This window comes from Talpa europaea (genome assembly GCF_964194135.1).
Source record: "Talpa europaea genome assembly, chromosome: 5".
Lineage (NCBI taxonomy): Eukaryota > Metazoa > Chordata > Mammalia > Eulipotyphla > Talpidae > Talpa > Talpa europaea.
The window spans coordinates 89,150,449-89,171,953 of record NC_140071.1 but is presented as its reverse complement, the minus strand read 5'-3'; positions in this window follow the sequence as shown (position 1 = coordinate 89,171,953).

Here is a 21,505-nt window from a genome sequence, read left to right as displayed (position 1 = left end):
ATCTTAGACTTGTGGCAAGCTCTCAGGCATCAGTTTCCCAAAAGCACCTTCCCAAAAAAGTACCATGTGTTCACCAACCCCCAAATCTCCTGGTACCCTGTTGTTTAGGACTTTTAATAGAACTTCTCACCATTTGGGCCAACCCTGAGGGGATGGGTAACTTCAGGTATTTAATTGGAAACTGTATTCTTTCTCTTCTCTCCATTACACACTCATTATAATAGTTCCTTTCCATTGACGTTATTACACACTAGAGAATGTTTTTATGCAGTGGATGGCAGAACCCATTTAGCACAGGCAGGTTTGGAGGGGTCTAAAGGTACTCCTCCTCCTCCTGCCCTGTAACAATTCTAGAGTTTTACAATTTTAGCATTTCCCAGTGTCATTAATTTATATTATGATTATATGCTTTCTTGAGATTTCTTTATGGCCCTAAGTTACATGCATAATAGGTAGTGTTTCCTGAATGATAGGTTTAGCAGCAGCTTTGGTTCTAATAAAGCCAATTTTGGCGAGTCTCCAGAACACTTTAGGATGAGTTGGCTGCCAGGAAGACCAGATATGATTAAAGAGTTGGAATATTGGGCCTCCCCTGGTTGCTCAGCGGTTGAGCGCTGGGCTGCAAAATTGCCTGCAGCCTCTGCAGCGCCGGTTCCATCCCCGGACTTGCTGCCACCAGGCGAGGGTCCCACATGGCCGCCGGCGAGGGTCCCACGTGGAGTGCAGACCTCTCCTGCCGTCCACTGCTTCCCTCAGCAGTGTCCTCCCTCTGTCTGCCTGTTCTGCTCCCCTCTCTGGCTCTGGTGAATTCTCTCACCCTCCCGCCCTTCTGACTGTACCCAGTGCTTGTATAAATAAATAAATTAAAAAAAAAAAAGTGTTGGAATATTCAATCCCAATTCCAACTTCCAAGGAGGGAAGGGCGAGAGATTCCATTAAAACTCCTAAACAACAGGGCTGCAGATTCGGGGGTTGGCGAGTGCATGGAGATGTTGGCAAGGTGACACGGAAACTCTGCACCCGTTTCCCCTCCCTAGATCTATGCATCTCTTCTGTCTGGGTGTAAGTGGCTTATATCCTTTTAATTAATCACTAGTAGTAACTTAAATGTTTTCCTCAATCTATGAGGCAATCTAGCAAGTTACCAAGGGTTCTGGGGACCTTGACTTGTAGTTGACTGATCACAAGTACAGGTGACAAACTGACGTGGAGGCAGAATTTAGGGACTGCTCTATCTCTAGGTACTTAGCACCAGAGTTGAAGTGATTTGCAGGACCCCTCTTTGGTGTCCAAAATGTTGTAGAATTTGTTAGTGTTGGGTGGGCATCGAAAGGGTTGAGGAGGAAAAGAATAGAAAAGTTGAAAAGGAGGCACCACAAGACTAGAACCTGACTCACACAAGGAGGTGGGGTAGAAGGGATTAACATAGCCATTACCCCAGCTATAGGAACTAAGATCCTTGGACTCCGAGGTCTAGATCACAAAGCACAAGACCCAAAATGGTGTCAGACTGCTGTAGAGTGTTCCAGGAACATAGACCTAAAGGTGAAGATATGGAGATTAAAGGCCATTGTAGAACCTCCTCCAGTCCCTTTCAAATTCTACATAGTTCTTCAATATCAAGGACAAACAAACCACTCCACCGGAATGAGCCCCTCCCAAAGAAAGGTCTATATCAGAGCAATCTCTGCCCTGGCATGGGGCAGCAATCCTTCTGTCCACCAGTGCCTATGTAGGTGCCTCCTTTTCGCCAACTCTCTGTCCCTCCATAGGGCAGCAGCCTCCTGCCTGCCGGTGACCTGTACCTGCCAGGACTTCTCTTCACTGACCTCCCTCAGCAGAGGCAGCTCTTCTCAAGGCCGCCCACCTGCAACCATGCAGGCAGCAAATATGTCTCTCAGCAAATATGTCATTTTAGCGGCAACCCTTTCTGCCTGCTTGTGTCTATGCAAGTGTCCTTTATTCTTCTCTCCCTTTTATAATAAACTTGCCCTTTTGCATTTAACTAATATGTCTGTGTTATGGAGAAACTCACCCCATGCTGCTGAGAGGGGAGCTCTGGTGAAACCTTTCCCAGAGTGAACCCAAGGACTCCGCTCTCCAAACCCAAGAACTCCCAAAACGACATCATCTGCAGCCATTATGGAGAGTAATCTGACATAATTTAACTAGTGAGGAAAACACATCCTGTATGACACAACAATTCTGCTCCTGGCATACATTCAGAAGAAATTTTCATACTCATTTGTATGGGATCATGTGCAAAGATGTTCTTTGCATCACAGATGAAGGTGGAAGGAAGTTGGACTGTCTGGGAGGGTTGAACTTCATCCCCGGGAGGGTAGGTAGGTGAAAGTGTGACGTGTGCACACTGGATCTAACACCCAGGTGGTAACGATGTCATTTTTGGAGTCTGTGGGTTTGGAGTGCAGGGTCCTTGGGTTCACTTTGGGAAGGTTTCACAGAGCTCCCGTTTCAGCCACACATGGCGAGTTTCCCAGATGAGTTTCTCCATGAGACAGACATCAGTTATATTTAAAGAATAGGTTTATTAGGGAAAGGGACGGAAGAATAAAAGAAACTTTCATAGACACAAGTGGGCAGGAAAAGCTGCTCTGAAAGGGATAGGTCTTCTGAGAGAGGCCTGCATGGTCTCAGGTGAGCGGCCTTGAGGAGAGCTGCCTCTGCTGAGGGAGGTCAGTGAAGAGAAGCCCTGGCAGGTACAGGTGACAGGCAGGCAGGAGGCTGCTGCCCTGCAGAGGGAGAGAGCTGGTGAAAAGAAGCACCTGCATAGTCACAGGTGGGCAGAAGTGTTACAGGGCAGGGAGAGGGTTACCCCAGATCACCTAAACCTGCCTGCTCTAAATAGGTTCTGCCATCCGCCGCATCAACACAAAACATATAAGACTTTCGTGGAAAGAAACTTCCATACAGTTAATAAACAATACAGAAAAAACAAAGAATACAGTTTCTAAATCAAGCATCCAAAATTACCATTCCCTCATTGGGAAAAGTCCACCCAAATGTGATTGGCCCAGAGCACAGCCTGAAAGCTGCAACAAGTCTAAAGCACCTTTCCACAAGGCCCCACAGAAAAGGGTCAGAAACAGTCAGACAAGTCTGGAGGAAAAGAGCAAACTCAAAATCAAGATAAAAACTGCCATTGTTAACCTCCCCTCTCTCACCCTCAGCTATTCCAATCGGTCCAGGACCAAGAGGCAAGTGCAGCTTCTTCACCTGTCTCTCTGCTCCATGTGAATTCCTTCAGGTCTCCTCCTTGTTCTCCATCCTGCTTCCTTCCTTCCTCAGTGTCCTCTCCAGCTTCTTTTCCTCCCTGTTCAGCTTCACCCTCCTTTTGGGTGGGACAGAGAACCTGGAACTTCCTCTTTTCCTGGGTACCACCCTGTTACAGGATTGCTGCCCCGTTGTGGGGCAGTGTTAGGTTTTATCATCTTCTTTTGGTAGGGAGGGGCTCATTTTTGTGGGTGAATGGTTTGAGTGTCTCCACATAGTCACCTTCTGATCAGTGCTCCTAAAATGCCCTATAGCAGTCTGATAGTTTCTGGGTGTTGCGCCTCCTGATCTTGGCGCTGACGCCTAAGGATCTTGGTTTATGTAACTGGGTTAATCACTTCTACCCCCACCTCCTTGTGTGGGTTAGGTTCTACTCTTGTGATGTCTCCTTTAGGTTTTCTATTCTTTCCTCCATCAGTAACATAAGGTTAGATATAGACAAAGCTGCATGCATGCCTTCCAAATGCATAGAGATGAGTTGAAAAATATAAGCCCAGAACGAGTATGATACAATACTCGTTCCATAAATTAAGAATGCTCACACATAAAACAATACACTTTGCAATAATACATTCAAATGAAAAGATGGCCCACTCAATAAGAGGCAGTTAGTCCAAAGCCTGCAGTCTCCTTCTGTGAGTCATAAAGCGTCAAAATTTACAGAGCTAGAAAAAGCCAAGAAATATCCATTAGTATGGCTATAGGAGAGATTTCAGGTTCACATAGTGAAGTGGAAAATGTCAGGCTGACCTGTTGCTTTGCCGAATTTGGGAAATAGCCTGTAGACTGAAAATTTCATGGAACAACTGATAAACGCTTTCAAGGCCACATGCCCTGATTCATGCAACCCAACTGACTGAACCCCTTGCTTTAGACAATAAATATTCTGTTGCCTAATTGTTGGGTGCTCATACTTTGGAGAGAGATCTCCTTTGAGCCCTCCGGTGTAAAACCCGCTGGCAAAAATAAAGAACTTCCCTCTTCCTCTGTTAGTGCTGCCTGGTTACCTGACAGAATCAAGCTTTAAGAGTAGGGGATTGTATCAGATCCCCTAGGGCTAGATAAGGCAAAAAAAAAAACAAAAAAAAAACTGTATTAGATGTTGCAAGATTCAGGTGATAGCCTGAAATAACTTACTATTTCTTTACTATTTGAAGGTCAATAGACCAGGGGTATTTTCTTTTCTTTTCTTTTCTTTTTTAAAGATTTTATTTATTTATGCATACAAGAACTGTGGTACAGGCTAGAGGTGTGGGGGTGAGAGGATTCACCAGAGACGGTGGAGAGCAGAACAGGCCGACTGACTGAAATACACTGCTGGGGGAGCTGTAGGCGAGTCAGGAGAGGTCTGCTGCACCATGTGGGTCAGCTCCCTGGCCAGGGATCAAACTTGTGCTGCAGTGGCCAGGGATGGAACTCATACTGCAGTGGCTGCGGGTAGCTTCATAGGTTGTGTCCTAACCCCTTGCGCCACCAGGGATGCCCAAGACCAGGGGTATTTTCTCCAAAACAGAATTTTAAACCTTGGTTCTCTGAAATTGAAAAGGATTATTTTTGCTCTAAACTGAAATTGAGCCATTGACTCCACAATGCTGTTGGTGTGTCCCTAAAAGGGAACTGCTAAGCAAATAAAATCTTTCCTGTTTCCTGCTAAAGAGCCACAGGGCTGGTGCAGTAAATAATGCAAAGTAAGTGTAAATAACAAGTTTACTTCCTTAATAAGCATATCTAAAGGAGGTGATATTCTAACACTTGGACCACCGGCCAGGCTGTTATCTCCCACTGGCCAGGCTGATTGATCTCCCAGGCCATCCTCAGATATCTGCATTTTTCCAACACTTTTGTCAAGAACTTTTGTGCTCACTGAGTGATGTTATCAATGTAAGATGGTTATGTATAAAAGAGACCCTTTGTCTCTAGACCTGTGCTCAGACCTTATGGGGCTACCCAGGTCTGAGTAATATTATTCATGCATGAGTAATAAAACTTCTTCTGACCTCACCATTCCTGAAGTACCGCTTATTCTTCCCTTGCCAGGGTAAAAGGCTAGAATTTTATTTCTGCTCCCCACTTTGTCTCTGGTGAATCTTCTTACCGTCTGTACCTCTGACTTACATTCCAGTTCTTCTACGTAAAACTAAATAAATAAAATCTTTTTGAAAAAAAAGGAATTGACTCTACAAGTGTTTTTATTTTTCAGATTGCTGGTCATTGATCTGAGAGAATGGTGGGCATAGCACCCTGAAGAAACTGTTCTACTGTTATAGAGCAACCCCTAACACTACCACTCACCTTGAGCTGGCTTTTTAATAATGAGTTAAAAAAAACCAAAAGTTAGTCATAAGCAAATAGCCCATCAGAATAGCCCATCATATTTGATGCTCTTGGTATTGGTCATGTTCAGCCCCCAGGGTTTCAGCAAAGTTTTAGTCATATAGTGTGTATGTGCAGCCTATGCTAGATATGTATGTACAAATTCCTATGCCAGGTGAGGTCCCCTTCCCTTCCACCATAGCTCCCTATCAATAAGTGCATAAATTCTAACTGTACTGCATATTGTAAGAGTGTAATAACATCCTAGCCACCTCCTGTTTCTATTGTAGTGAGCTCATGTTGCAAGTATCCACTTAAAAATACAAGTAGTGCTAATCATCTCCACATAAAAAATGATCTTTCACTTATTTTCCATCATGCTTAGTGCAATACCATAAGCTACGAATAATATCATAGTACTTACATGAAGTGCCACTGTAACAGGGTGGTCCCCAGGAAAAGGGGAGGTTCCAGGTTTCCTGCCCCACCCGAAAGGAGGCTGGAGCTGAGCAGAGAGAGAAGCTGTAGAGGAGACTGAGGAAGGAAGGAAGCAGGATGGAGAGCAAGAAGGAGACCTGGAGGAGGCACATGGAGCTGAGAGACACGTGAAGAAACTACACTTGCCTTTTGATTGTGGACTGGGTGAAACAGATGTGGGTGAGAGACCCGTGGGGAGGTGACAATGACAGTTTTTGTCTTGATTTTGATTTTTCTCTTTTCCTTCCAGACTTGTCTTGTTGTTTCTGATCCTTTTCTGTGGATCCCCACTGGAAGATTGTTTAGACTTGTGGCAGGCTTTGGGCCTTGTTCTGGGCCAATCGTACTTGGGTGGTCTTTTACCCATGAGGGCATAGGTAACTTTGGGTACTTGATTTAGAAACTATATTCTTTGCCTTTCCTGTAGTGTTTCCTAGTTGTATTAAAGTTCCTTCCCATTAAAATCTCATATGTTTTGTGTCGATGTGGTAGATGGCAGAACCCATTTAGAGTAGGCAGGTTTGAGGGGTCTAGGGTGCCCCTCTCCCTGCCCAGTAACACCACTAGTGATGTTTGAAGTGCTTCCCTCAAAAAAGAGGGAAAAGTCATGATGTTATAGAAAGAAGTTGAATCACTTGAAAAACATTGTTTGAAGTCTGCATCTGTGGTTGCCCACCATTTCAAGACAGCTGATTCAGCACAAGGGCCATTGCAAATAAAGGAAAAGAAATTTGTGGAGTTCCTCCCTGGTGGCACAAGGGTTAAAGTATCAGCACTATCAAGCTATCAGTAGACACTGCAGTATAAGTTCGATCCCCAGCCAGGGAGCTACATTCGTGGTGCAGCAGACCTCCCCTGTCTCGCCTGCTGCTCCCCTCAGCAGTGTATTTCAGAAGTTCTATGTGTTCCACACCCCACTATGTCTCTGGTGAATCCTCTCACTCCCTGAACCTCTGGTCTACACCCCAGTTCTTGTATGCATAAATAAATAAAATAGAGACACTCCTATCTTGCCTGTTGCTTCCCTCAACAGTGTATTTCATTAAATCCCTCTGTTCTGCTCCCCACTCTTTCTCTGGTGAATCCTCTCAGCCTCCACATCTCTGGCCTACACCCCAGTTCTTGTATGCATAAATAAATAAATCTTTAAAAAAAATAAAAAGAGAGATAGAGCAAGAACCCCATCATGGAAGTAATTTTTGCTACTTATCTCAGAGTCTGTTTTTGCATAACTTCCATAGGGATTTTGTCTGCTTAAAAAAAAAAAAAATTGGACATAAGTTTGATTGTGTGGCTTTGTGTGGAGTTCTTCCAGAAAGTTGAAAAAGAGCTGAACCAAGAAGAGGAGAACCTGTTTGCCTTGTTTGTAGGGTTCCAGAGACCTCCAAAGAAGGTGAGGAAGCTTGCCTCCATTGGCAGGACTGGACAACCCGGCCAACGAAAATGCCCTGGTACCCTCGAGAAGAGGAAAGCCCAGGTGGAGTCTGATGAAACCAACTTTATACCTGAAGCATACATCGACCGGATGCCAATGGTTCGCTCTGATCCTGTGTGGAGTATTTCAACAAAGCCAGCTAAAAATTGCTGTTAGTTATTTTCTGCCCTGTGATTTTATGCAAAAATAGGAAAAATGGTTTAAAAGTAGATTTAGTTTGCAAACTTTTGCTATGCTGTTAAAAGTTTGGGATCAAGGTTGAGAAAATTTGTGTTTTACATCAGTTGAATCATTTTAAGATTTTTTTTTCCCTGTGATTTTGACATATCTGCTGTCTTGTTTTGGCTAATACCTCCAGATTTTTTTTTCTTTTGGCTTGGATAATGGACTATTTTTAAGTAATGATACTGTCATACTGGACATTCATGGACAATATTGCTGACTAATTGTTGCTTCTCTTACACACATTGTATCCCTGAAAAAAGACTGTCTCCTAGGATTACACCATGAGATCTGTGCCACCATAGATATGGTGGAATAAAAATTAGAAGGGGGGATTGTAACAGGGTGGTCCCCAGGAAAGGGGGAGGTTCCCTGCCCCACCCGAAGGAGGAGGGTGGAGCTGAGCAGGAAGAGGAGAAGCTGGAGAAGAGACTGAGGAAAGAAGGAAACAGGATGGAGCCAGGAGACCTGGAGGAGGCGCATGGAGCCTAGAGACACGTGAAGAAACTGCGCTTGTCTTTTGGTCGTGGACTGGGTGACACAGATGTGGATGAGACCCATGGGGAGGTGACAAAATGGCAGCTTTTATCTTGATGTTGATTTTGCTCTTTTCCTTCCGGGCTTGTCTGGTTGTTTCTGACCCTTTTCTGTGGGTCCCCACTGGAAGATGCTTTAGACTTGAGGCAGGATTTGGGGCCTTGTTCTGGGCCAATCCCATATGGATGGACTTTTACCCACAAGGGGATGGGTAACTTTGGGTTCTTGATTTAGAAACTAGACTCTTTGCCTTACCTGTATTGTTTCCTAGTTTTATTAAATTTCCTTCCCATTAAAGTCTCATATGTTTTGTGTTGATGGCGACGGATGGCAGAACCCATTTAGAATAGGCAGGTTTGCGGGGTTTTGGGCTGCCCCTCTCCCTGTCCTATAACAGACAGACACCATAAAAGTGCCATAACTGTTGTAGAAAATCTATGAAAGTCATCAAATGCAAAACAGAAAATTCCTATTAAAGAAAGCTGTCCAGGGTTGTGTATGATTTCACAGGACTTACAATAAACCCTATCAAGGAAATTATGAGATTGTAGATAAATTAAAAAAAGGGGGCCTGAGGGTTTAAAGATAAGGATCTTGGAGAAATTCTATAGCTAATAGCCACTACATCAGAGGAATTAACAACAAATGATTTCTTTAATATTATTTTTCATAGCAGCAACATTATATTATAACATTATATAAATTTCAGGTAGGCATCATTAAAAATCAATAGCTGGATGTACTACATTAAGTCCACCTTTAAAAATCCAGTTCCGGGCCTCCCCTGGTGGCGCAGCCTCTGCAGGGCCAGTTCGATCCCCGGCCACCGGGCGAGGGTCCCACATGGCGCGCAGACCTCTCTTGCTGTGCCCGCTGCTCCCCTCAGCAGTGTACTTTGGTCCTTCTGCCTGTTCTGCTCCCTGCTCTGGCTCTGGTGAATTCTCTCACCCTCCTGCACTTCTGACTGTACCCAGTGCTTGTATACATAAAAATAAATAAATAAATAAATAAATAAATAAATAAATAAATAAATAAATAGCTAGATAGCTAGATAGATAAATAGATAAATAAAATAAAAATCCAGTTCCATTTTTTGCTATACAGTTGATCCTTTTGTCCAGTTAACCTATGCCCTTTCTTTCTAGTGATCACTAGTCTAAGAGTTTGTCTTTGTTTAATTTAAATCAATCATTTATTTTATGTCTCCATATAAGAAACCAAGTATGAGAGAAATCATATTAGTGTTTGTCTTTCTATACCTAACTTATTTCACTAAGTGTAAATTCTCTAGTTCCACTCATGTTGTTGCAAATGACAAGATTTCATGTTTTTTTATAGTTGAGTAGCATTTCATTGTGTGTGTGTGTGTGAGTGTGTGTGTGTGAGTGTGTGTGTATGTATACAGGTATATATACATTTTCCTTCTAAAAATATGGAATACTTAATGAATTTGTTCACACAGGCCATGCTAATCTCTGTATTATCCCAATTTTATTATATGTGATGCTGAAGTGAGCACCAGAAGACAACTGTAGAGACAAGTGTTTTCTAACTCCTGCCAGATAGTGAGGAAGAAGATGTACAGAAAACAGTGCTAGAAAATAATATTGATATCAGACAATCTGGCAGAAGGATTCCAATAATTCAAGACTGCTTTTGACTTCTTCTATGACATGGACTCTTCTATAATATGGGTACTAAAACTAATGCAAATGGTGGAAGAAGATAATGTACTATATAAAGCACTTTTAGAGAAATGAAAAAATCAAAACATACAAACAGAAATTATGATGTATTTCTGCATAGTGACACCACGGGTGTCTATCACCCCCCTCTCCCTTTCACATCCTCCACCTCTTCTGACCACAACATCCAAAAGCAGCAGAGTAGACATTTTTCTCAACTGCTCCTGGAACAGTCTCAAGGATAGATCATATGTTGGGACAGAAAAAAAATCTCAAGAAATTTGAGGAAATCAAAATAATATAAAGCATCTTTTCCCACCATACAAATATGAGATTAGAAATCAATTATAAGAACAAAAATGGAAAGACCACAGCGCCTCCCTTTGTTGTGCAAGGGGTTAAGATACAACCTATGGAGCTGTTCGCAGCCACTGTAGCACGAGTTTGATCCCTGACCAGGGAGCTTCCCACATGGTGCAGCAGACCTCTCCTAACTCGCCTGCTACTCCCCTCAGCAATGTACTTCGTCAATCTGCCTGTTCTGTTCCCCACTCTGTCTCTGGTGAATCCTCTCACCCCACACACCTCTGGCCTGCACCCCAGCTCTTGTGTGCATAAACAAATAAAATCTTTTTTTAAAAAGACCATTTGTGGAAAGACCACAAATACATGAAGATTAAACATGTTCCTGAGTAACTGTTGGGTTACTGAAGAAATCAAGGGAGAAATCAAAATGCATCTGCAGATGAATATGAATCAAAATATCACATACCAAAACATTTGGGATTTAATAAAAGTAGTAATAAGAGGGAAAGTTGTAGAAATATAAGCTAACCACAAGAAGAAAAAACTCAAATGAACAATTTAATCTAAACCTAAATAAACTAGAAAAAAGAAAAAATCCATAGTCTGTAGAAGAAATAATGTAATTACAATCAAAATTGAAATAAATCAAAATTTTTAAAAAATACCAAAGATCAATACAATAATGAGCTGGATTTTTGAAAAAAATCAATAAAATTGGTCAACTTTTGGCAAGACTTGTTAAGAAAATAAGACTCAAATAAAATCAGACCCAAAAGACAGACATTACAATGGATACCACAGAAATACAAAAGATCATAAAATATAGCTATGAACATCTACATGATAACAAATTGGACAACCTAGAGTAAATTGATAAATTCATTGAATTGTACAAACATGAGAGAATGAATGAAGAAAAAACAGAAAATATGAACAAAACTATGACAAAAAATTGAAGAAGTATTCAAAAACCTCACAAAAAACCAAAATTCCAAGATCAAATGGCTTCAATTCTACCAAATATTGAAAGAGTGTTATTGAATAATACCCATCCTTCTCAAACTCTTCCAAACAATCCAAAAGAAGGAAACACTTCCTAACTCCTTTTATGATGTAATATAACTCTGATACCAAAATCAGAGAAGGGCAGCACACACACACAAAAATTAAAGTTACAGGCCACTTTCTCTAATGGACATAGATGGAAAAATCCTCTACAAAGTGTTAGCAAATTAAATTCAATAATATATTAAAAACTGAAATTTCTTTCCAGGGATATAAGTATCAGTCAATATATTTAAATCCACCAAGTGATTCATTTAATCACAAAATTAAAGAACAATTATGTGATCATCTCAATAGATATAAAAAAATTGACTAATTTTTAGCATCTATTTATGATTTTTAAAACTATCAATAAAATAAGCATAGATACAACAACCCTAATGATAAAGCAATTATATGACAAGCCCATAGCCAACATTATACTCAATGAGAAAAAACTGAAGGCTTTTCCTCTAAGATCAAGAACAAGATGTGGATGCCTACTCCCCCCAATATTATTTAACATAATATTGGAATTTCTGGTTAGAGCAATTAGGTAAGAAAGAGAAAAGATATCCAGATTGTCATCAATAAATGTACATGACATTATATTATACATAGAAAACCCTAAGGAAGGAATCCATTAAAAAAGACTATGAGAAACAATAAATACAAAAAAGTTTCAGGCTATAAAATCAACCAATACAAAAAAGTTTTGCATTTCTATACATAAACAATGAACTAGCAGAAAGGAAAATGATGAAAACAGTACTATTTATAATCACAGCAAAAAAAAAAAATCAATACCTGGGAATAAATTTAACCAAAGAAGTGAAGGTCATATACGCTGGAAACTATAAAACACCATTCAAAAAATGGAAGAAAAGGAAATGATAGGACATTCTGTGCTAATGGGTTGGAAGATTCAATATTGTCAAAACAGCCTTTTTACCTAAAGCAAAACAAAAAGTCATCTTTATGAGATTGCAAAGGCATTCTTCACTGAAATAAAACAAAAAGATCCTAAAATTTCTATAAAACCACAAAAGAATCAAATGGCCTAAAAATGAAGTATTAATCTCCTTGACTTGAAACCATGCTATAAGTTACAACAATCAAAACCAATATGCTTTTAGAATAAAAATGGCACACAGATCAATCTAATGGATTTGGGAACCCAGAAATAAAATCTCATATTTATGAGGCAAGAACATACAAAGGAGAAAGAAAACATCTCATCAGTAAATGTTTCTGGGAAAACTAAATAACCACAGGCAAATGAATAAACCCAGACCACTATCTAATACCCTATACTAACTTTCTTCTAGTTCAAACAACTGTCATTTTGGGTTTTCTGTTGCAGGTAAACTTAATGCAAATAAATACCATGTTATTCAGATAGACTGCTTCAAATAACTATAAAATATCTGGTTTTCCCCTGTGATTCCAGCAAATTCACAGAATGGTTACTGCCACACTGCACCCTTTTATAAGACCTTCACAACTGTGTTTCTGGGACAAGCAAAAGTATGATACTTCATTCTGTCCTTCAGGTTTATAGAGGAGCAAGATTCTAGTGAGAACATGAGGTGGTTGCTAATAGAAAGGAAGAAGACAATTCCACGTTTGAACCAATGAAAGAGAAGAAAAGTGGTAAAGCCATGGACTGAGAAGAATCTTGGAGTTAGACCACCTGACAGACTTCCAGGCACCACCACACCGCATCCTCCAAGCCAAGTCTATCTACTCCCTGCTCCATCTCTTCTTCCAGATACATCCTGTTGCAGGTCCAGACACAAAGCAGTCAACATTGCTGTAGGGGATTCTTGATACCCAGCCCAGCAATGGGCATCTTGAGGGAGAAGTCCTAGGACGGGGGTTAGTTAGTGTATGTAATGGAGAGGTGGGAGAGATGATGTGGCCCTGGAATTCCACCTTGAATAGATGTATCTAATTCTCAGCATTCATCCTGTTTACTGCCAGGCTCCCTTGGTGCCAGCGCAAATTGGAAAAAAATATGGACTAACCAGATAATTAACATAATTCCTAATATTACTTCAAAAGAAAATGCATTCTGGGCTTCCCTGGTGGCTCAGGGGTTAAGGTATCAGCACTATAAAGCTATCACCAGCCTGTGATAGCCTGTGGCCTGAGTTAGATCCCGGCCAGGGCGCTAACACATATGGCACAGCAGACCTCTCCTGCCTCCCTGCTGCTCCCCTCAGCAGTGTATCTCAGTAGACCCACCTGTTCTGCTCCCCACTTCATCTCTGATGAATCCTCTCACCCCCAGACCTCTGGCCTGTACCCCAGTTCTTGTAAGCATAAATAAAAATAAAAATCCTTTAAAAACAATGTAATCCTAATAATAAACAATTAGCTAATAAAGATTTTCTTCAAACATTCATTCATTCAACAACTATTCATCAAGAGCTATTCATCAAGTTTTAACTTACTATGAGGACCTACTATTCTTGGTGCTAGTAATACAGCAATGAAGAAAACAATAAAAATCTTTCCAGTGAAAAATCTTGTTTAAACTTTAAAAAGCATATGAAAGAGGGCCTCCCTGGTGGCGCAGCGGTTGAGCGCTGGGTTGCGAAGCTGCCTGCAGCCCCTGCAGCGCCGGTTCGATCCCCGGCTGCTCCCTGACCCCCGGAGGGTCCCACATGGCGCGCAGACCTCTCCTGCCGCCTCCTGCTCCCCTCAGCAGTGTACTTCGGTCCTTGCTCTGCTCCCCACTCTGGCTCTGCTGAATTCTCTCACCCTCCTGCGCTTCTGACTGTACCCAGTGCTTGTATAAATAAATAAAAATAAATATTTAAAAAAAAAGTATATGAAAGAAAAAATAACTCAAAGGACAAATATAAAATAACCTAAACTCCCCCAAAACAGATGACTGGATCAAGAAGGTGTGGTGTATATACACAATGGAATACTACTCAGCAATCAAAAAAAGATAAACTTATGTCATTTGCAGAAACTGGATAGAGCTGGAAGGGATTATGCTCAGTGAATTAAGTCAGAACAAAAAAGAAAAAAATATTGGATTTTTTAAAAGATTTATTTATTTATGCATACAAGAGCTGGGGTACATGCCAAAGATGTGGGGGTGAGAGGATTCACCAGAGACAGAGTGGGGAACAGAACAGGCAGACTGACTGAAGTACACTGTTGAGGGGATCAGCGGGTGAGACAGGAGAGGTCTGCCTCGCCATGTGGGTAGCTCCCTGGCCGGCCGGGGTTTGAATTCGTGCTGCAGAGGCTGCAGGTTGCTTCATAGTGTGGTGCTTAACCCCTTGCATCACCTGAGAGGCCCTCAGATGGTTTTACTTATAGGAAGAATATAGGGAAACTGAACAAGGGGTTAGAAAAAAAAAAAGACAAAGCTAGCAGCAAACTACAGAACTGAGATATACTGCAGGGAAGGGAAAGGAGTCAAAAAAGGGAAGGGAAGGGCATATCAGACTATGGTGACAGTACACGGGTGATTTGATGGTGGAATTTTATGGAGATTACACATAAGGGGATAAATCAAACATACAAAAATGAACAGTGATGTACACAAATAAATAAATAGATAAATAAAATAAGCAAAGGACCAATATATATCTTGTGGCCAATCTCCATGATAATTAATGAAATAAAAATTTCAAAAGAAATGTTATTTTAAATTTAGAAATAAGGTAAAAAAAAAAATAGGTGTCACATGGGCCAATGGAACCGAACAGAAAATCCAGAAACAAACCTAGATTTATGGTCAACTAATCTTTGACAAAGGAGGAAAGAATATGCACTGGAACAAAGAAAGTTTGTTCAATAAATGGTGCTGGGAAAACTGGGTCGCTACATGCAAAAGAATGAAGCTTGACTACTACCTCACACCATACACAAAAATCAACTCAAAGTGGATTAAAGAACTAGACATAAGACCTGAAACCATAAAATACATAGAAGAAAATATAGATGAAACACTACATGACATGCACGTCAAAGACATCTTTACAGACACATCACCCAAAGCAGTGATAGTGAAGGCAAAGATTAACATCTGCGTCAAATTAAAGAGCTTCTGCACAGCAAAAGAGACAATAACCAAAACAAAGAGAAACCCCACCGACTGGGAGAACATTTTTGCACACAACACTGATCACAAAAAGACTGATCACAAAAATCTACAAATTGCTGATGAGACTCAACAAAAACAAAGAAAATAATCCAGTCAAAAAATGGCAGAAGAGCTAAAAAGAAAATTCTCCAAAGAGGAAATGCAAATGGCCAACAGGCATATGAAAAAATGTTCAACATCACTTGTAATCAGGGAAATGCAAATCAAAACTCCAATGAGATACCATCTCACACCAGTGGGAATGGCACATATTAAAAAACTAGCAACAAATGTTGTCAAGGTTGTGGAGAAAAAGGAACTCTCCTGCATTGCTGGTGGGAGTGCAAACTGGTCCAACCACTATGGAGAGCTCTGTGGAGATTTCTTGACCTACTAAAGATAGAGCTTCCACAAGATCCAGCAATTCCACTCCTAGGTATTTACCCAAATGACACAGAAACATTAATTCCAAAGGGCACCTGCTTCCCTATGTTTATAGCAGCACTATTTACAATAGCTAAGCTATGGAAACAACCGAAATGCCCCAAAATAGATGACTGGATCAAGAAGATGTGGTACATATACACAATTTGCAGCAACATGGATGGAGCTAGAAGGGATCATGCTCAGCGAAATAAGTCAGAAAGAAACAGAAAAATACTTATGGTCTCACTCATAGCAGGAATCTAGAAAACCTAAATAAGGGACCAGGAAAAAGACTAATTAATACAAAGTAAAAATCAAAATCAACAAGCAACTATAAACAAGAGGCACACGACACGGGTGGGGGGGTGGGGTGGGAAGAGGAAGGACTAGGGTCAAAATAAGGGGGGGTGCAATTGCATGGGGAATATAACCAAAATGAAAATGCATACATTGTGCAAAAATGAAAAATGATGTAAGAATTATATAAAATAAAATATTAATTTAAAAAATAGGTGTCATATCAAGGTCAAAAACACTGTTTATTTCTCAAAGATTATTTAATAGTCTAGGAGGAATACACTTTGTTCCAATCACTGTTTATTTTTGATCAAAGTTAACAATCTTAGTGACGTTACATGTTTTTTTCCCATGAAGATGCAAATAATTTCCGTGCAGTAAAAAAGATAGCTCTAAAGATTATAATTAATTACCTTATAGAACATTAACCTATTTTACATCTAACCTAGCCAACTTACTCTGAAAGTACCTTACTAAATTGGAGCCAGACTTAGCTTGTTGCTGGGGTTCCTATTCATTAATTACTTGAAAATATTCTTAATATATGTTCATTACATATTTTATAAGAATCGTGATTTTAGCTTTTTGAAAATTATATTTTGACAATAAAGACAACAATGTCTTTATAGAACTTAAAATCTGGTTACATCCCTTCACTCTTTACTTTCTTTTTCTAGTTCGGTGTTCCAATTAGCAGACTGAGGTAAAATAACACTGTACGTTCATTTTTCTCCTTCTCTAGAACTTTTTGGGTAGTAAATGAAGTAAACCAGGATGTGTCATTCCAAAATATGTGCTTTTGAAATAATTATTTTCAGTTGAAAGAAATGAAGAAGTAGCAAACATAGGAAAAACTTGTTCTATCTGCCCCCTCCCCGCTCCTCCAATTTTTCTGCCAACCGACAGAGTATAAATTCCCCAGAAACAAGCTATTGGCCCAAAGATGGCGTGTGAATTCTGCAAAGAAACTTTGCTTTTAGTTTCCTCCCATGTGTTTTCATTCCCACAATTTGCCATCTTCAATGCCTAAAACCACTTTCTTTGTCCTGTAAATTCTCTATAAATGCATTGTTTTGTTCAAGATGTTACATAAGACAGAGTCTAAGCCACCACTTTGAGTTATTCTTCATTTTTAGGTTTCTGCATCATGAGTACATTGCGTGAATACAGTTTTATTAATCTCTTGTTCAAAAATCCCAGCAAAAGCTACAGAGTGGGGAGAGGCACAAGTTTTGCTTTCTCTATACAAAGAAGCAGATCACTTGCAATGTTTATGCCATATCTGCCATTTGCACCCCACCCTCAAATGTGTGTGGAAATCTTAGTCACAATGTGATGGTATAGGTGGTAGTTAGGTGATGGTATAGGAAGTAGTTAGGTGATGAGGGTAGAACTCTCAAGATGATCCTAGTGCCCTTTTTGAGTCAGAGAGCTGACTCTGTTTCTGCCACATGAGAAGTCAGCAGTCTACAGTGTGGGAGAGTGCTACCACCAGAACCCACCCATGCTGGCACCTAATTTCTGACTTGCAGCCAGCAGAACTGCGAGAAAAAAAATTTTGTTGTTGATAAATCACCCAGTCAATGATAATTTGTTGTAGCATCAGACATCATCCTTTTATGTCACATTTTGACCCTAACCCTGCAATGCCGATGACATTTGTTGAAGCCATGATCTATTGTCTGCTTGCACGTAGGCATACAAGGAAATGGAGTTTAATTTTTACAGATCAAGGTGAGGACCAGAGATGGTGTCTTCAGCGGGTGTGAGTCTCTGGCTACAGAAGGAAAAATGAGATTTCCTGGTTCTTAATATCGTATCGTTAAATCACTCCCATATACAGAATTCCTTTCCCCGTCACTCTCCTTAGTGAGAACACACTGACTGAGGTGGGCAGAGTCAAAATGCCCCTGAGGATGACATAAAAGTTTCAGCAGCTTCAAATGTTCGCTACTCATCCAACCCAGTGCCAGACGTGAGGTGAATTAACAGCATCTTTTTACTTTGTACCAAATACAACCCCCTTTGCACCTTGTGGGTTTTTTCATTCTCTTCCCTTTTGCTCTTTGTTATTATTTTTATATTAATTTTAAAATTCTTTATCAAGTGACTACTCCGTGTGAAATAGCAGCAGATGTTAGGAATTAAATTGTAAGTCTCCATCTCTCACAGAGTTTACAGTGATTTTCTCTCATGAACAATAAGAACTAATACATACAGTATTACTAAATGCCACTCCAAGCACTTTACATTTAGTAATTCAATATAATGTTCACTACAATCATAAAGTTAATTGTTGCCATTTTACAAATGAGGAAACTGATACCAAAAAAAGCAAGGAATTTGCTCAAAGTCATGCAGCTAATTGGTGTATCTGTATATTATTTGCCTACGCATTTTTTCTCTCCTACCAATATAGATGTCACCTCAAGTACTGTACTTGTGCAAAATGAATTGTACCATTCATTTATTAGTTCACTTATTGCACTGTCATTAAACATCTTTCATGTTCCAGGCACATGGGCATGGTTCGGTGCAGACAAATAATTAGGCCAATCCCTAGCAAAGAGTACATTGTCGTCTATTGAGAATGACAGATCATTTCACACATAATCATAAGATAGTTATGGGAATTAAATTATAAGCTGACGGGAATGGAGTTGTGCAATATACTGCTTCAGCAGGTAGACTGAGCAGGGAAGTCACTACCTAACATCTTGTTTAAACAATTTATCCCATTAGAGTGACTACAGATGCCATACTTAAATGCGCTATATCCTGATAAATGATTGTTGTTCATTATACTGGAAGAGGTGGGGCATGGCCAAGAACCCCACAGGCACAGATGATGAAAGAACCTGATGTAGAGTGACCAAGGTCTCATTAGCAAGCTAAAAAATGTTAATGAGACATGGGAGTAGAGAAAAGTGATACCAGACAAAACAGGAGAGCCCAGGGACCCCAACTGTTAAAGGGGAAAACCCATGTTGCCCATTCTAAGGGTTTGTCTTTAATAATAACAGGTATCCCTCCTGCATACCTGGGAGAGACCCAGGGTGACCGAGTAACACACCCTGTGGCTGCAGCTGACAACATAAATAGCTTAATTAAAAGAAGAGGAGCTGGGGAGGAAGGGAATTCAGTTAGGGCCTTTATTAGGAAAACACAGGAATGCAAATAAGGAGATTATATTCTTAACAGACAGAAGTTTGTGGATAAATATAGAAAAACAACTTTCACCTGGCTTCGGAGGCCCCTCCCATGAGATCTCTTGCCAAAAAGACATATTTTGAGGTGGCATATTTTTGCCCCCCTACAGTGCAAAGCAGAGCTTAGTACCCAGTGAAATGGAATCAGAGCAGGAAATTTGCATGTGGTTGCTGAGAAAGACTTTATAGAAAGAAAGAACCTTTTTTTTCAATCCTGATAGTTCTTTATTTCCTTTAACATATTTTCTATGGGTTGTTAATCTGCAATATGTGTCATCATAAAAATAACCAAAATTAGAAAAATGTGATGAAAGATTGATAGCATTTGGAAACAGAGAGGGAGAAATGACTAACTTTGCAAGGAGTTGCTGAGAAAGACTTCACAAAAGAGAAAAATTTTTTATTAGTGTCTTGAAGGCAAAATAGCAACTCATTAGTTAAAGGATAATAGGAAGATCAATCAGGGAAGGAGAGAATACATGGAAAATCCTGAAGTCTTGCCAGCACAGGGTTTGTATTGGAAAAGATGATGCAGGTGAGTGGGAAATAGCAGGATAAGAGGCTGAGTTGGAAACAGAGTGACTATTGACTATCTTGAAGGGGGTGTATCTGCGTAGTGCACACAGATTTGCATTTTAGAGAATCTCTGGCACTGTTTTGAAGGACGCCAAAGCTGAAAGATCCTGAAAAACAAGCTAGATAGCTATTGCAATGGTCTAAACATTGTTTCAGTTGTGGAACAAAATTAATTCAATTAAACTTCACAACCCCCATAAAGTATAACTGATGGAATCTTCAAATAGAAAAATTTAGGATAGAAGGACTCATAAGAACAAATACCAGAGGTGGGGGTAGGGATAATTAATGCATCTTAAACTAAACTTGTTATGGAAGTTTCTTGGAATCTGAGGTTGTCAACCAGTGGTAGGGGCAGAGAGAATTATCAATCTTAGAAGACCAATTCAACCTAACCACCAGATGACAATTCCCATAATAATCCCAACAACAAAAGACATAAAAACACTAATTCAAAAAGAAACTTGCCCTCCTATATTCACTGCAGCACTATTTATAATAGCCAAGATATGGATACAATCCAAATCCCCAAAATAAACGAATGAATCAAAAAGTTGTGGTATATTTCTATAATGAAATATTACTCAGTGATCAAAAAAGACAAGCTCATGCTATTTGTGGCAACATGGATGGAGCTGGAAAGGATTATGCTAGCAGAAATAAGCCAAAAGGAAAAAGATAAATATCAGATGGTCTCACTTATATGTGGAATATAGAGAAATAAAAAAAAAAGGTCAAGATAAAGTCAAAATTAGCAAGCTGACCATAGATCTGAGGCATACAGCAAGGGAGGGAGTTCTAAACAGGGGGAGGAAGAATACAGGGGAATATGGTAATGGTTCACGGGTGATATGGTGCTGGGAGAACTTTGGGTCTACAACAATGTAAGAAAAAATTTTAATGACTAAAAAAAATAATTTCAACAAAGAACACTATAAAGGAACACCCTTTACTCTGGCAAAATACAGTTTTTATCTTAAGACCACCTGCCTGTGTCTATGCAGGCCTCTCTTTCCTTTTTCTCTTTTCCTTAATAAACCTGCCTTGTGCTGATAAATGGGAATGTCTGCTAAATGCTTTCTCAGAGGGACCCAAGAAACCCACACATTGAACCCATCATCTGAATCCCAACACAGCCATTCCAATTTTACAGATGAGGACATAAATAAACAGAGAGGTACTTTTGTAACAGAGCCATCGCCATAAAAGAGGCAGGTACCATATTCTCTCCCTCCATTTATGTGCAGTAGCCTTGGATTAGCTACAGGGAACTTAGGGGCAGAATTGAGCAGCCAGGTGAAGCTATGTAACATGAAAGACAGATGGGTTGACACATGGACAAGGAGGGCTAATTTGCTTCTTGACTTTGGACTTCTCCGTAACTTAGGGACTTGAAAGAGACACATGGAGAGGAGACTTGTAGAGAAACTCAAAAGAGACACATAAGTGAAGCTGACAATGGCTGCCCTTACCTTAATTTGTACTCTGACTTAGCTCCTTTTGTCCCAGATTTGCCTGGCCCCTTTTGCTCCTTTCATAAGCGTCTGTGCCAGAAAGTGCCAGCAATCTTTTGGGC